This window comes from Anas platyrhynchos, chromosome 7, assembly GCF_047663525.1.
Source record: "Anas platyrhynchos isolate ZD024472 breed Pekin duck chromosome 7, IASCAAS_PekinDuck_T2T, whole genome shotgun sequence".
Lineage (NCBI taxonomy): Eukaryota > Metazoa > Chordata > Aves > Anseriformes > Anatidae > Anas > Anas platyrhynchos.
The window spans coordinates 5,798,385-5,816,177 of NC_092593.1; the positions used below are offsets into that span (position 1 = coordinate 5,798,385).

Below are 17,793 nucleotides of genomic sequence, written 5' to 3' on the forward strand. Positions count from 1 at the left end.
TAAAGACAGTTTAATGACTTTGAGTGTTTCTAAAGCAAAACTGCAGGGGAAAAGTTCTGTCTGCAACAGGTTGTGTGTCCTGGTTGTGGTGAACCTGGGAACTCTCAAAGTTATCGTGAAAGAAGAAACTTCCTGGGAATGCCACAGCCACAGGAGATGCTTGTACAACACCTGGGAGTACCAGAGTTAGGTATCTCCACTCCTCCAGCACACCACACCGCTGTCTGGCCACTGGCCTACCAGTCACCTTCATTCTCTCCCGCTGAAGCTTTTTACCAATGCATAAAGAAAGAAATAATTTTCATAGACAATTAAAGAGCTGTTAGAGCAGAGATGAGAATTTTTGTCTGTCATACATGATCTTATTGCTTTTGTTTTTTATTTTTAATTAGTAATAGTAAGCACAAAAGCTTTGAAAGGAAATGTGGGGACAGATTCCCTGATATTGCAATGGATGCATACAGATTTGAAAATCACCTCTAGTCAATAAAAGATTTAAGCCAGCTAGTGGGCTGTCTGTCACAGCATTGTAAACTCTGCCTTCTTAGCAGAAATTTTTATGTAATACCAAAATCATTGCTTGATAAAACATTCAACCAAAATTCCAAATGAGGAATAACGTAACCAAGAAACAAAATAAATGTCCTGCTCTCCCCAATGTACACTTTTTAATTGAAATTTTCCTTACCTTTTAAATTGTCCTTAGTTTTTCAACTGCTACCTAGGTATTGAAATGAGTCTTAGCTTTTCTGAAGCATGTTTAATAGCGTGTGGCTCAGATGGTAATTTATTGCCTGTTTACAGCAGTCTGATACTTGCAGATCAGATGTTCCAGTCTAGACTTGGAGTGGCAGAGCTTGAAGAGCATGTTTTGAACATACCCCATCATACTTAATTGAGTTCAGCAATAGGACAGCCTGCATTACTAGTTTAATTAAAAACAAAACAACAACAGCAAAAACAACAACAACAACAAAAGAAAGGTTGTTATTTTGCTTCGTAGTTAAATACAACTACTGTGCATCCTAGTTCAAAGTGCTTCATTCCCTCTAGTTGCTGTGCAGGGATTTGGAGGTCAGAACTCAGGTTGTGAATTCCTGTTTGACTCTCACTTCCCAGCAATGAAGATGACATTTCAAAGATGTTTAGACACAGGAAGAAGGCAATCAGGATTCTTGAAAGCAACTGCATCCTTAAGTCCCTGGGGGTTATCCTTTATATTGCCAAGGTTTTCTTTGGGATTTGAGCACCATACCATCTTCTGTGCTGATTGTCACTGCTGCTCACTGTGCCCGTCATGCTTTGACAAGTATACACACCCAGGCACCATCAAGAAACAAGCTATATGAAGCAATTACTGGTTGCTGAACATAGCAACACCTGTAAGGAACATAAAGTAGTATCTTTACTGTCCTGCTCTTTTCCCTCTTTTGGTATAAAAAGTGAAAAGCCCAGGAACACATCTTTTAAGGAGGTAAGAAAGGAAATAACTGCTTTATTTCAGGGGGCGTTTGTAGGTTCCAGCCCAGGCTATCTACCACCTTGTCACAGGCACCAGCAAGCAATTTGATTAAAATAGTTCTGGAAATTGTAAGGTTATTCACTGGGCTTTTTTCAGAGGAGGACAATTAAGTTGAAACAAAGTGGGGAAAAAAAAACTCAACTTAATTTGTGCTCTGTTCACCTCAGGCTGATTAGAGTAAATTGACTGCCTTTGCAATTAATGTGCAAAGTAGATATTAATTATTTTTCTGATGGCAAATAAAATAATGTATAAATATAACAAAAATAGTCTTAAAATATATTTTATTAATTATGCCTGTGGACTGTTGCTTTCAGGCAAACAAGCAGCTCCCCAGCCCCCCTCCCCAAGACCCCCAAGGCTGTACTCCGATCCACTTCCCTCTGTTGTCAGTTTGTATCGAGTTTGGTTTAAAATAAGGAAATCAAACCTTCCTGCACACCATGATATGGTTTCAGACTTGAGGGGTTGTCTGCCTGAAAGTGAATCTTTTCTTCAAACTGCATCACTTGCTTTAATAAAAGCAATCTCCACTGATCAATCTTGCTCTATTTTGTGCAGCTCCATTCCCTGTTTTGGGGTTGGAAAAAGAGGTTTTCACCTCCTCTTCTGCTGCCACCGTGGAATGTGTGACATAAGGTGCCCTGCATTATTAGTGGGGTTTATATTGTCTCTTCTTTTCCTAAAACAAAAGTTAATTTGCTAATTAATAAAGCTTCTTAGATTTAAAATGCAACAGGTGTGTCTGGTGGCCTGGAGACCAAGGGGCAGGGAACTGCTTGAGTGAGTTAGTGAACACTTATGCAGACCATGAGACTGGGTGGGATGCATCATAAATACTTTGTTATCATATTTCATATATTTTCAATGGCATGAGTTATAATTGTCAGATTTTTGAGTGTGAAAATGTTCTAGGCGTTGGTATTTAAGTTTGTGAGGTGGTTTGGAGAGTTCAGCTATCGATACATTGGTTCATGCCTACGTAACTTACTTTGAACATTAATATAATCATATAGTTGGCAATAAATGCATATTTATTCCGTATTTCTGCAATTGTTCATGCCTTTTTTTTCTGATTTAGTTATGTTTAAAAATCATCATCTTCCTCTTTAAATCTATGCAGCGTAGGTTGATGTTTGAAAGAATTTATAGAGAACCAAGGTATGCAGGAATCACCTGGGAACACTGATTTTCCTGTCACTACGTACATATCTATATATGTAACTTGTCCACTATTTCCCTGAAATAGTCTTTTTTTTTTTTTTTTTTTTTTTGTACATAGTTTGGTTTAGTTTTCTTTCTGGGGGTGGGAGATATGACTAAATCTCATCAATCATTTCTGCAAACAAAGATAATACATTTTACTGACACTTTAAAAAAGAAAAATGTAAGCTGAACTAGCTGCTGTTGCTCTGGATCAGGTGACAGCTTCAGTCACTTGCTTAATTAATTCCTTAAATTCAAAATTCTGTAACAAGCATGCTAAGTGTTTTACAGATATGACATTTCTATCAAGTACTTTGTCATGACAGCACAGGTTTTCACTGTTCTTGAAATGAGACAAGCTTCATGTGGCAAACAGTAGCAGGTGACTGAGTAAGGATTGGGATGATGCACTGAAATGAAATGAAAAATTTCAGGCCAACAACTCATGTTAAAAAATAATAATAATGAGCAAAATTTGAGCGATCTTTCAAATTTCAGACATGCAGCATCACTTGTGGCAATTATCATCTTCCAAAAAACTGAAACCAAATGTGTTAATTCTGAATATTAGCAATTCCTCAAGCAAATTTCAGAAGAACAAAGGTAACATTTGTAGTCCTGCAGAAAGCTGAGAGAACACAGGATTAGAACTTGCCTATGAATATTATGTGAAGAAAAAAAAAAAAAAAAAAAAAAAAAGCCTGCCAATTCGGTTTTCTGGTATTTTAAAATCACATTGTTTATGTATTAGCAACGTCTTAGGTAGTATGGTTGTGGATAAGATTTTTTTTTTTTTTGGGGGGGGTGGGTAGGGAAGGAGGAATAAATACAAAAAAACACTGTACATTTCAAGACAAAGTGGGGAATACTGTTATAGACATTTAAACCATTCATCTTAGGAATAGTTGCAAAGTTTTTGCATGAATGGGAGATAGGAAAGGCCACTAAAGAATGTAAATTAGGTTAATCCCTGTTTGCCATGAGTAGTAACAATTCTTTATCAGTTTTCAAACTATTGTAAGAATAAATTTTGATTGTCTACATGTCATTCATCGAACAGCTATGAACATACACACACAAAAAAATTTAACTTGACTGGCAGGTTCTGTGCCTGTGGTTTGTAGATAGTGGATCTTAATCAGTATTGTACCAAGAAAATATCATATTTTGTTTTCTTCCTGAGGGGAAGTTACCATATTAAGCTTTTCATATTTTCAGTTGATTATCAACTTGTGAATGAAATTCAACTCTGACTGGTTGACATTAATAACAGTGCTGTAATAAAGTATGAATTTGGATAAGGACATAATACCAAATTTTACTTTAAAAATTCAACATAAATGGAAGATAATAAATGTTTGTCATTCTCCTGTAAAATAATAAGAATTATGCAGTACTGTAAGTTATTCGTTTCCAGAGTTCATAGATTAGCATTAACATTTACAAAGACGTGAGTGAAATCTGAATATTCTGATCTTAGCCTATCAAATCACTGCTCACACATAAAGAACAAAAAGCAATTCCTCCCATATATCCCATTCATAAAAGGGGTCATTAGTGAGTAAACCCTACCCTAGAGTCATTCTATAAATCACATCAGAATATTCTATGTTGCTGAATATGAAGCTCAAAAAAAGATTAATAAAGATTAATTTAGTCTCCACTGAAAATTGTCAGGGAAGACAACAGTGTAAGCTGTTGAATGCAAACTATCTCTGACTAGATTCCCAGGAAAAGGTTTTTTGTATGGTCAGCTTTCAGAAGGTTTGTGTATTTAGCAATTCCAGTGAATCCAAGATTACTGAAAATCCTTAGGATCCCCCAAACAATCTATTTTTCTTATTATAGCTTGGTTGAGGAAAAGAAAAGTGACAATGTTGATTCCCGTATTTAAGCAGCTGCATGAATGGATGAGTTACACATTAAATTTATGAGTACATGATGAAAAGTTGTAGTGAAGAAAGAAAGATGTGGAGGTATCTAAGCTCCTCTTAGAAGTACTGTAATTATTGTATGTCTGGTATCCTAAATAGGGGAATCCACCTTTGTGTTAATGCTTAGCTGTAGGAAGCTATTCTCAGCTCGATAAGGGGCATGAAAGGGTTTTGGAAGTCCCCAGTATATGAGGGGATATTTGGTTGCACCATTATGTTTGGCTGCAAAAATGATTTTATCACCACATCTTAATATTCTGGTTGTCATCCCGCTTGGATGCTCTGGCCTGTTTCTGCCTTCGTGGCTGAGCTTCTGTGCGTTGTAATTCTTCTGTTGTGAAAATTGTGCCAGGAAGTACACGGTCCCAGTGAAAAGGGCTGGACAGCAGGACATACAGATGCACGTGGCTCCACAGAGCCTAATTACTTTTTCTTGACTTATTAGCTACATGCAGAACTAGTATTGCAGGTCATTAGGTTGTAGTTCTTAATGTAGTTATTGGTGGACAGGTGGCTTGTTTTGTTTGCTTGTTTGTTTTTAAGCAGGAAATCAGCGGATGTTACAATATTACTGTGACCAAGTAAGCAGCACCTGGTACTTCAGGGTTTTTATATTTTCTTTCTTTCTCTCTTTCTCTCTTTCTCTCTTTCTCTCTTTCTTTCTTTCTTTCTTTCTTTCTTTCTTTCTTTCTTTCTTTCTTTCTTTCTTTCTTTCTTTCTTTCTTTCTTTCTTTCTTTCTTTCTTTCTTTCTTTCTTTCTTTCCTTTCTTTCCTTCTTTCCTTCTTTCCTTCTTTCCTTCTTTCCTTCTTTCCTTCTTTCTTTCCTTCTTTCTTTCCTTCTTTCTTTCCTTCTTTCTTTCCTTCTTTCTTTCTTTCTTTCTTTCTTTCTTTCTTTCTTTCTTTCTTTCTTTCTTTCTTTCTTTCTTTCTTTCTTTCTTTCTTTCTTTCTTTCTTTCTTTCTTTCTTTCTTTCCTTTTCCTAAAGCTAGTGGGTTGCTTGCAGAGTAATGAAAGACTTTTTTTTTTGGGGGGGGGGGGGGGAGGGGGTGGGTTATACTTTATATTTCCAGGAGGACATAATACTCAAAGCAGATACTTTTCTCTCTAGGCAGGCTTTCAGAACTCTTGAGTAATTTCTTTGGAAGTTGTGAGCACCTGCTACTCTTGGGAATTTTGACATCTGAGTATATTTGGACATTTTTCAAAACCTTAATCTACAGATGCAAAAACCTTTACACAGTGGTTTGTATCTCTTTTTGTATCTCGTCACTTTTCATAAAATACAAGAGCACCACAACTGGTCCATTCTTTGACTAATGCAGGTGCATGAGAGAACCATGAGTACTATGGTATTTCTATGCCCTAGCTCAACTAAGTCACTTTGAGCATCAAAATACACAACCTCCATCAATTTTCACTCCCTTGTCAGTGTTTATTACATGTAGAAACATGTACGTGAAAATGTATAGAAACTTTTTCTCTTGTATTCTTCACAGCATTCAGTAAAAGTTTGAGGAAAATGTTAGGAAAACATTTGCTAACTAAAGCAGCATACATGACCCTTTTTGGCCCATTAGTATCTGTATAACTTCTCTGTCACAGTGGAGATATAACTAGTAATGGCATAAGTCACCAGTGAGCTCTCAGTTGTGGCAATCTTTGGAAGTCAAAATGGAAATCTTGCTGTCGTTTATGTATTTGTGTTTCAAATCAGCATTCATGAGTTCTATATCCTGTATTTATATCAGTCACTTTTCTATCCATTTTTTTATTAGTTCTAGTAATTAGGCACTAATTATTAGTAGTAATATAAATAATACTGCCTTCCTGCTATGACTAGCTACTGCAAATTCAAGGTTAAGACATTAAGGATGGAGTAACAACAGCAAAACACTGGATTGTTTTCCATGGTGGAGTACGACCAATTTACTAGTCATTTAACCAACACCAAGTTCTTTTTTGTAACACCTTAAGAACAATACATCAGAAAGATTTAAAGAGTCTTTGATCTCAGAAGAGATAAAATAACACAAATAGAATATTTCCAATTGACTTTCAAATGTTACGATACTGTATAAATCATGTTTTTCTTTCTTTCTTTTTTTTTTTTTTTTTTCTTTCTATTTACTTGATAATTCCTTGTCTGTGATCTTTGTTTCAGACCAGTGCTTGTTTTTGTTTTTAATTTAACTTGTAATACAATTTTGGGGACAAAATGACTTGCTTAGTTGGCAGTTAATGGGTAAGATGAACTGCCTGTTTTTCTTTACAAGCTGCTAAATGCCAACGGGAGGCATGGCATCAAGTAATTCAGTTGTTGCTGACATAAAATAATGCTCTAGCTAAGAATCCATGGTGCAGAGCTTACGGGCTCTGCAGATGTGCATAAAGATGTGCTGTTAACAAGACTTGCACAACCTTGTTAACTTCCAGTGTCTGAAGCAATTTCTCCAGCAGAAGGTACTTGGTCAGAACCTCAGGAGCTAGGACAAGTTCTAATGTTCACTTTGGAATTTGTTACCTTAAAAATAATTATATTAAAGAAGGATGATTTCTAAATAGAAATGTGGAAGTGTTAGATGAGAATCTTATTTTTATTTTATTTTGCACAGCTTGTACATGTTTTTCTTGGTGAGCCTGCGTACCTCCTCATTGCTGCTCAATGAGTAGAATAATCAGTTAGATTGGAGTAATTCCCTAACCTGTAATGTCTAGTGCATTGTTACAAAGGAAAGCTGCATATGGTGATAATGATCTGTCCATTGCTGTCAAATATCAACTGTATCTTGTATTCTGGGCTATGCTAAATAGCCATGCACACAACAGCAACACAACAATTCATTGTATTAGCAGTGTTTGCTTCTGTGGATCAAATATGAGATGTATTTGCTCACCTTTGGCATAAGGTGAGATTATTAGCATGTATAAAGATTGCGTTGAAGTATAGTTTATATGTTAATTAATATATGTGTGTTTAAAATACATTTTTAAGTGTAATTTTTGTCAAATTAGTTATTACACAGAATGGCCTGTCTTTCTCCAAGATCATCTTCCACTTTGGTATCATTAATTAAATTTAATGCTTTAATCTAAAAATCAGGAGCTGTGAGGCCAGTGGCATTGAAGAACTACTGTCACTGTTCTTTAAGGTGTGTCTTCTCATTGCTGTAGTGAAAGGATGCTTAGAACCGCAGTAGTAGTTCCCACTGAAAACCAGTCAGCTTCCACCAGTATACAACTTTTTGATTTCCAGAGTTAGAAACATGTCATTGGGTTTGAAAACCACTGATACATTTTCCATTCATGAATTTGTTGGAAAGTAAATTCGACCCTTGCTGTGTAGAGCTAATTTATCATGACCTGAAATCATCAGTTTTAAAAGCTGGGGTCTGAAGCTTCTGGGACCTAAAGACTAAACCTGTGAATATAATCCTAGCCTTTCTCCAGTTCTGCATGCAAAGGAGGAGCCCCGAGGTTCCTTAAGCTTGCAAACTGGATTTTTGATTACTTTAATATAATCCCCTGTAATGATGATTATTGTAGCATTTTCTGTATGAGATGGATGAGACAGGTTCTCAAATGCCAGTTATTACTGACATTTAGTCTGGCATAGGTCATAAAATACCAATGAGGAAGAACTGTTAAAATGTATTTTTCACATTAATAATAAATATTTAAATAAATTAATATTGCAAACAATGCTTCCTTTTCTATTCTCTATAACTCTAATGCAAATTGAATTAGGTTGACAGAAATCACAAGTTTGAAAACCTAGCATTCTTAATTTAAAACAGAAATCTGTAGTGATTGATGTAGGTGATGTACAAAGCGTAACTTTAAATCCCAGACAAACTGAATATTTAGTTTTGCATTTCATAGTGCCAAACAGTTCACAAACCTAAAATTCCTCACACTGGATTGAAAGGGTCATGTCTCAAATTCTGAGAAAGAAAAACCCTTGAGAAGCAGGATTATGTTTGTGAAATAATAGCCCACTCTGTCTACACAACCATTTTTAAAAAGCTGGCTACTGCCAATGTTGTCTGCATTTGCTCCTTAGCTGAACTTAGTGAGATGTAGCACGCTCCAGCCTGCTTTCCTGTTAGCCTGAATCTCACCAGGTTGGAGGTCAGGCACACTTTCTTGGTTCTTATTTTATTTTATTTTATTTTATTTTATTTTATTTTATTTTATTTTATTTTATTTTATTTTATTTTATTTTATTTTATCCCTGTAAGTACTGAACAGTTAACAAAACTTTCTTTGTTTTCTTCTTCATTTTTTTCCCCCAAATCCTATTTTTTAAAAGCAATTTTCAACATTTTCTCTTTTCAGCTAAAGGAAAAGGCTGTTTACTGAGTTGAAGAAAAAAACAGTCTGAGTGCGCATAATAATATATAGTGAAAAATAAATAGCATCAGGAAAAGTACTGTGTTTTGGCTATTTATCTGAGAACACTTCGGTACAATCCTAATTAAACCTTCGAAAATAAGTCTTTGAGTGTGCATGTTCTGTTATGTACTTGTTTTCATGTAAGTATTATAAATGGTCAAATTGCACCATTTTGTTGTTCCAGAAATCATTCTAAGCAGAATAATATGAAATATTACACTGAAAAGAACTCTTTAGTTGTTTTTTTTAAGGATATGTCAGACCCTGAGTTTCCAATGAAAACAGAATTTTAATTTTCTTTGGCAAAATTATTTCACTGTGTCTTGCACATCTCATAAAATACAGAGCAGTTTAAAATGACCATCTAATCCTCAGAAATAATTAGTTAAGATAATCCAAGAACTTTATTCAGCATCATGTTCTCTCCATGCTCAGATTTTAAGAGAAGTGTGTGCATGATTTGGGTGTAAACACATATTTTATGAATATGTAAGTCTGTATGTGAAATACTTTGGGGTTTATATAGACTACACTAAAAAAATAGAAAGACTTTTTGTTATTATTTGGCTGTTGTGTCTTAAAAGTCTACTTAAGTGGTTATAGAAAGCCATGTTACAGGACAGTGTGAGTGTTTTTAAAAACTGAATTTTCCCAGTGGATCAACACAGTAATTTGGCACAGCTGGTTTCTGATAAAATGGGAATAATCAATGGTTCTTTATTCTTACTTTAACTGATGAGTTTGTAGAAGCACACAACTGGACGAATTAAATAGTAATGTTCAAGAGCCTTAATGAGGCCCTAAATACATCTGCAACATGTCTTGCAATTAAAAATAACATTTATTAAACCTTTGCATATTTTTAAGAAAAAACATTGACATAGACATAAAAGACATTTGATTGACTTCCTAGAATTTTATATTTGGAATAAATTTTCAAAATACAGACAACATCTTTTTCTTCAGAATAAAGAGAATATGTGATGAAAATGCACCAATGCTGCACAAAATTATTCAAGGTAATTACATTGCTTCAATTAAAGGGTTTTGAATTGTATTTAGGCAGAATGGCAGATAAAGCAAGAATAACTGTGGTATATGCTAAAGGATGCGGTTTTTCAAGATTATGTTTTATCACTTTAATCTTGATATTAGCCGGGGAAAAATAAATTTAACTATTATGGCAAGAATACATGTAACACAAAGTTTGTTTTCATTTGTATTCTATAGCAAAACCTATGAATTGGATTTTCATTTCTGTGGGTGTTTGTCTTTTGATTTATTGTTGTTGTATTTCAGATGTAGGTTTTTTAGCACATACAGAAATTCATGCCTCAATTCATATGTACAGCAAGAAGGAGAACATAGTGGGCTGCATATGGGTTTGCTCCATATTTACTTTGTGTGTGAAGTATAGCTTGTGAGAGAAAAATGGAACTGTGTAAAGATATCATAAGAAAGAAAGTTAACTTTACATCTTACTGTCATATATTATTACTGCTGCACTCAGAAATGGTAGATTGGAGAGTTATTTTGATGGAAAATGAAGGATGCAAAACTTTTTAAGGGTCGTTATGACCTTTAAAAAAATGTACATTTGGTTGTCATTCCTAAGAAAAAAGAAAATGAAGGCTTTTATCCCCTCAAAAGTGAAAAGGAAAGAATCAAACATGATAAATTCTATGCAAGATTTTGTCCCGATAAGGTAAAATAACAGGCATGCATTCAATGGAAGCAATGTAATAAATCACAGTCCTGAGTTACCGTGTTACATTCACTTTATAACACTTCTGAACACGCACATGTCTGTGTGTCTAAGGAAATGATATCGAGGTGTTCTCTTTTTTTTTTTTCTTCCTGCTGACAGAAGGCAAATTTTGTTTTGTGTTAGGTCTGTTTCTAATGATGGGCAATTAGAGTAGCAAAAAAAAGAAGAAGAAAAAATAGTTGCAGTATTTTTCTCTTCTCCTGCATTGTGTTGCTCTGTTCATTAAGAACCAGATGGATTGTCACAATTTGTAGCTACCTTTTCAGTGAACCAGATAGGATTTTAATCCCTTCCCAAATTCACACCTGCTTACCCTGTTCCTTGCTCAAGCTGCTCTCTGTGTTAAAGCAAATAAGAAAACTTTTGTTTGAACTGGTGCTTTCTGTTTAAAAAGATATTTTATTACAAATGTTCCCCCTAAGGCTTTTGGTTGAGGTTTTGCTGTTTTCGCTTATGTTCTCTTGTGGAACAAATGGTGTGTTTGAGCTAGGCTCTGTGCAGTGCAAAGGAGTTGTCTAACCGAGTTTTATTTCTATCTGTTCAGCACTTTGCTGCTTCCTGTGTGACACTGAATCTACAGCTCCCTATGAGAAGATGCTATTATTATTTTACTATTTGCACTCATTACTATAAATCCAAAATATTATGAACATCTGAAACGTGTGTCTTCCCTTTATTTTACAGAAATCAGGGAGGAGCTGTAATAGAATTTCACTCCTATGAGCCCCCAAAATACCCACTCAATATTTAATTCCAAAAACAGCTACAAAAGGTAAAACATGACACTGGAGAAACTCCTGGTTGTTACTCCTGCTAAAATACTAAAATAGCATGAATTTTTAACGTGAAGTTATTCTTACAGTGTTGGATGCTGCATTGTACTAGGAAAAATAAAATAAAATAATAATAATAATAATAATAATAAGCCCAAATCCAAAGGCCTTTTGCCCAAAATGTAGCAAATGTTTTAAATTTGATGTGTAAGCAAGTACCTAAGATTCATCTGGTACGCTAATGACCATGGTTCATTTACCACCACGCGTCAAGTCAATGTGTCTGATTAATTTTCCTTTAGATGCAGATGAAAAAGAGAACTACTGAGTCCAGGAATGAGCTTAAATGTCAAAAAGGAAAAAATGTTCCTGCACCATGCTATAAAACATACTATTAATTAAGTGCAATTTTATTTAAATCAAATTACATTCATTTAGGTAACATGCAGAAGAAATCAGATAGAACACTACATGACAGTCCCCTTCTGAGCATACAGCTAAAAGATCGCCCGATACCACAAGCTTTAGTTTACCAGTGGAGCATTTCATGGATATTTTCATGCAGTCATTTTATTTAATTAGTTGATCACCTCTTCTGAAGAAGGTTCCCTGTTCATCACAGTCCGCATAATTTTAGTTATCCTGCAGTGTATCTTGCTGTATTTACAGTGTGTCCTAGAGTGCCAATCAATTCCAAAGGTCTGCTTATTAGTTTTAAAACAGGTTTTATTATTATTATTATTATTATTATTTATTTCATGTTATTAAATTTCATCCCACATCTGATACTCCAATTCAGAGTTTTTCCCATGCTATAATCAAAATGAGAAAAAAAGCTGATAACTTGGCGCTACTCGTACATTCCAAAGCATACAGTTAGTTTTTTTTTTCATTAAACAAGACTTGTCCCAAGATTAACAGAATATTTTAGAAGCTTTCTGTCTTGATAATGATCCTTTCGGTGTAATTTCTGGAAATTAAATACCCCTCTTTCAACTCCTATTGAGATATACTGCAAATCTTTTCCTTTAATCTGAATAGATCTGGTCCACGGCAGTAACTTTGTCTAAGAAAGTGGCCTTCTCTCTGTATACATTACATTAATTTACACCTGCTGAAACTTCATTGCATTTGACTCTGCCCCATGAACCACCAAGCTCTTTCTCATTCTTCCTTCAAAACCTACCCCAGCAGTTCCCATCTTTTTGAAACTAAGCTAGTGAACCTGTAAGTACTTCAGAAGAACACCTTTTCTGGTTCTTCAGCTTAAGTAGAATGTGCTATCTTTTAAATGTCAGTACATTTGTAAGCCTTATTTTTTTTCCTACCACGTAGTGCTTATGCTAACAAACCCTTATCTCGGGTAACAGAAAACCAGAGGAAGAGAGAAGATGTGGAGGCAGAAAGTGGTATTTTCACTGTCATTTAACTGCTGTGTGGCATTTTCCATGGGTTGGGCCTCACTGACAACAGAGTAAACGTGAGCTTTAGGTAACCCTATAGGATGTGGAAGCAGAGGAAAAACCTTGAGTGAAAATAGCATATCAGTTACTGGGAAAGTTGTGGAGGTGTGGATTTCTTTGAGACAAGCAAAGTGCCAGTGCTGGTCCAGTCAGTCAAACACTGTGAGAGTTTGAAGGGGTCATTCGAGACCTGGGCTTTCTCTAATAGCTCCTAAAACTTAGGGCATCTGGAGTGACCCAGGTGAGAGGACAGGGAGAGACCGAGGTACCCCACGAGAGAGTCTGAGGCACCCAGGGCTCCCCCAGCCCTGGCCTGAGGATAGGCTGTGACTGTTTTGCTACCCAGCCCACTCATTCATTTGGTCTTAAATCACATTGTGCAATCAGATATGTGATAGTTTATTTTCTACATTTGTTTGTCTTGTTTGAGCATTCCTGAAACTGTGCTTTGCTTGTCGTCATGAGGGATTTAGGTTACTGTATGATAACACATTCCTGTTCCAGAGATGCACTGAAGGAACACCTGAGGTTTAAGAGCCAACTTGGGAGTTAGAGGATCTATAAGAACTACAAATAGGCTGGCTTGCACGTTGTCCAGGGAACAATTTAAAGTCTGGGACCTGGCAGCTGAATACATAAGTTTCTGGACATGGTTATGAGTGTACCTCTTTCCTATTACAAAGAGGAATGAGAGATTGAGGAGGGTAATAAAGAATGAAAAATAATAATGACACAAATAAACTCAACCGTGAAGCACAGTTGTATGTGTCAGGAAAAAAACTTGCAAATTGTTTCATCATACCATGTATTGTTCCATGCATTTTTTATTTTTCTTTGCCAAAGAGTTGCAGAATTGTGAGATGGTGTCCCCTGAAAATTATCTGATTGTGCTATCCATTATATGGCTTCTTAGGTGCATAAGAAGTTAAGATTTCTTTCATTCAAATGGCCAAATGTGGCTTTATGATGGGCACATATTTCTTTCAAGGCTAATGAGATAGGCAGATCATGAATGCTGTGATTGAAAGCTTGGAAAAGAGAAGTAAGTGACAAAAGAGAAGTTGGGGGAAATAAACAACAGCGATAAGGGAGGCATATCATGTTTTACAGCTGAAGAAAGTAACTGTCTGGGTCTGAAAGGAAATTCCTATTCAGGACAGATGTCTTCTGTCAGAAAAGAGCAGCAGACCTCTGGAGACCCATCTTACTAGTTGGGGGAAGGGAAGGAAAGATGAATCTGTGACCACAGGTATAAGAACAGGGACTGGAAAACTCACTGTTACTGTTGTCTGGTGATGGCATTCTTCTTTAGAATTAGTTTTTATTTGGTAACATGACTTTATTGTTGTTTGCAGTCAACGGGTTTGTCATTTGAAGATATTTTGAAATGTTACAGATATTTTGTTTTTCAGATGGTGGGGGAGTAATCCCTGTGTTTTCCTAGCTGGAATCAAACTCTTGTTGGAAAAACTCCAACCATAAGTTTTTAAGACTTAGCTGTTCAGTTATGGAACGGGTTACACTTCATAGCCTGAAGAAAGTCATCTGAAAACTGGGAAATCAGCAGAGGGAGGAGGATGCATGTAATAGCTGGTGATAGGATGACTGTAAATCAGCAGTGTAATAGAGCTGTGAAAATAGCAAATGCCATGCAGTGATGGATGAATCTCCAGCAGATGCAGGGAAGTTACGGTGCCTTTGTATAGACACCAGCAAGCTCTTCTCTGGAACACTGTATCCAGTGCTGACCATGCACTGGTCAATAACATGACCTAAAATTGTAATAACTGCAGAGAAGGGCAACATAAAAAACCTGCCTTATGAGATGAGACAGATTGACTTTGTTTGCTTAGCTCTAGCTGCTCAGTAGACAGTGGAAGAATTTGATTGCTATTGAGAAATACATCCAGAGGAAAAGACAGGTGAAAAGAACTGTTTAAGCCAAATATGTGTGCTGCAAAAATCATTAGATTATAATTTAGTCTTGAAGAAATTGTCATTAAATTATTATATGTAGATTCATACCTGTTAGAACAAACCATTCTGGAAGAGAATTCTGAAAGAGTCATTGGGACAAAATAGCAAAATACTTTAATGAGTTTGAGAAGTTTGAAAAAAGAGTAATATTTGATGCCTGCAAAGCACCTGGACTTGATGAAGAATATGACCCCTCTTAGTCTTAATTACCAATGCGCAGAATATGCATCTTGGACAGTTTCAAGGAGCTGGGAGATTATTCAGAAATTCTGTGCGTGAAGATGTCTGGAACTCTCAAACAATAACATGCCTTAAAAAAATCAGTTTACAGCCAAAATTTTTACTATTTTGTAGCTGCCCCAGACAGCATCCTCATTGGTAGTCTCAGGTTATAAGGGCTGTAGTGAACACAGATCTCCCTGTCCCTGTTAGAGCTGGTCCCTCAAGGTCAGTACTAATGTGTAGTGCTTGGGTTGTACAGGCAAATGCAAATGGTATTCATTCTGAAATTGTTCTGTGACTTGATAAAAGATGTCACCATCCTCTGCTGAAAATGGATAAGCAACTCCAGCATCATTTGTGAGCAGGAGAATTAGTCTAAGTTGCAATAAATACCACTACAACATATTTTTGAGAACTCCCAAGGAAAGGAAAGACAGTGTAATTGTGGGTCAGCTTCATGTGTTAGAAATGCAATTCTGATTTAAACCTCATTCTAAAAATCTTTACTAGTATTAAAATACAGAATTGTATTTCAAGATTACATGGTAAAGTATCTAATTTCCTTAATTTAATTTACAGTGTTCTTTGATCATACAACGGCAGTTAGGCAATTATTTTCTTGTTCTATCTTTTGCCTCTACATTAAAAGATAAAGTTTTATTACTGTCAGTCTTCAGGAGAAGAGTCCTTATTTTTAAAATAAAAAGTATCTTATTTACACATTAAGTCATGATAGCTCACTTAGCACAAATGGTGTTAATATAAACCAGGTATTTAGAAAATTAAGAAATGACCTCCCCATCCCTGAAAGGTGGACAAGCAACTTAAATTAGATTCTCTTTACTGTATCTACTTTTTCTGACATACAGTTTGTTTTGTTTTTTTTTTCTGAACTAAAAAGAGATCAGTTGTAAATGGCCCAGAGAGAAATAGCTGCAAAAGGCAAAGAATTATCATTTCTAACTTGTGAATTAGTCTGTTTTCTGACATCGCATAGAAACATTAATCTTGAGCAAGAATACTGTGCACTAAGCAATCAAGTAAAGAGACAGCTTGAAGTCAAGCTTCAGGTCTTTGTAGCTGCTCTGTGTATGTATGTATATATATAAGGATCTATATCTACACCAACAGAGATATAGGTGTGTATATATATATATGCATATGTATACACATGTATATATGTATGCAGAAATGTATACAGATATATGTGTGTTTGATCTCAGCAACAACACATTTTGGTTCTGTGATTGCAAAATGAGCTTTGATTTGAATAATTGAATCTTGAGATATAAAGTTCCATTAAATAATCTACATCTGATCCCCAAAAGTAAAGATTGTCAACTAGAGTACATGTAATGCTTTAACAACTTATTTTAAATGTAATAGGTATTGATTTTGTTATTGCTGATTAAATACGTATACACACAGATAGTCACATAATTTGTTTTTTTTTTTTTTGGCTGTTTTAATTCCAAATGAAATATTTGCTTTGCAGACATATTTTTTTTACTTTGCATATCATCTGTAATGTGCACATTTTGATTATATGGGCCAGAATGTTAAATGTGTGCTTTTTAAAATGCTCTTAAAGTACAGCTGGGATACAAAATTACAACAAAGGACGAGACAGGAATTCAAAAGTATTTTGATTAATCAGATTCCCAGTCAGGAATGGAGTTATCCCTCAAGAATGTTATAGGTAAAGTTTACTCTGCCTTATGGCCTGGTGATGGACTACTTGACCTTTCAAATTCTCCTCAAGTCCTACTTTATGATTCTGTGATCAATTCATTTTAACATTTGACAGCTGCTGTACTTACAGATAATTCTTATGCCTTCAATATTTTTACTGGTGTTCTAATTTGTGTATTTTTCCAATGAAACACTCTTTAACTACATTTAAATTGTATTCTTATTTATTTGAAGATGTTAATAATAAATGACATGGGTCTCATTTAGCTATTCAGAAACCATGTATTCTTTCTAGCTTAAAACATACTACAATGCTGAATTTCTATGAGGTGTTACAAGGCTATAAATTACTGCTTTTCAACATAAACACGCCTTATATAGTGTTGATGCAGTGTTATTACCAGAAATGGTAATAAGTAGGAGATAATTCACTTCATTTGCAAATGAAATCCTGATTCTCCAGGTAGTTTAAGTAACATTCCCTCTGGAATCATATTATTCTTTATTACATGTTAAAATCATGACAAGGTGGTCTTTGATAATAAGTGCAATTTAATCTCACAAATAGTTAATCTAGTTAAAATATTGTCAGGTTAATCAGGATTGATTTGTGTGTACTAAATCTACTGAATTCTAATGAAGGATTGGGTTGAGAAGCTTCACTAGGAATTTTTACATCTTAGATAGTTTCCTATTACTCTTAATGGAACGGCTCATTGGATTTATGGAAATATTTTAAAAAGTTTTTTTATAGTTGGTAGTCCTGTCCTGAATATTCCAAGGTGATATAAATGCACTACAGCCTAATGCATCTTTAGAAACATACTTTCAAAAGCTTGATGGTG

General features: G+C 35.2%; 1 protein-coding gene across 1 annotated transcript in view; it reads left to right on the top strand.

Annotated features, from left to right (window-relative positions):
* LRP1B (LDL receptor related protein 1B) overlaps nt 1-17,793 on the top strand; it is a 669,075-nt gene that overhangs the window by 398,407 nt on the left and 252,875 nt on the right. The window lies entirely within an intron of this gene.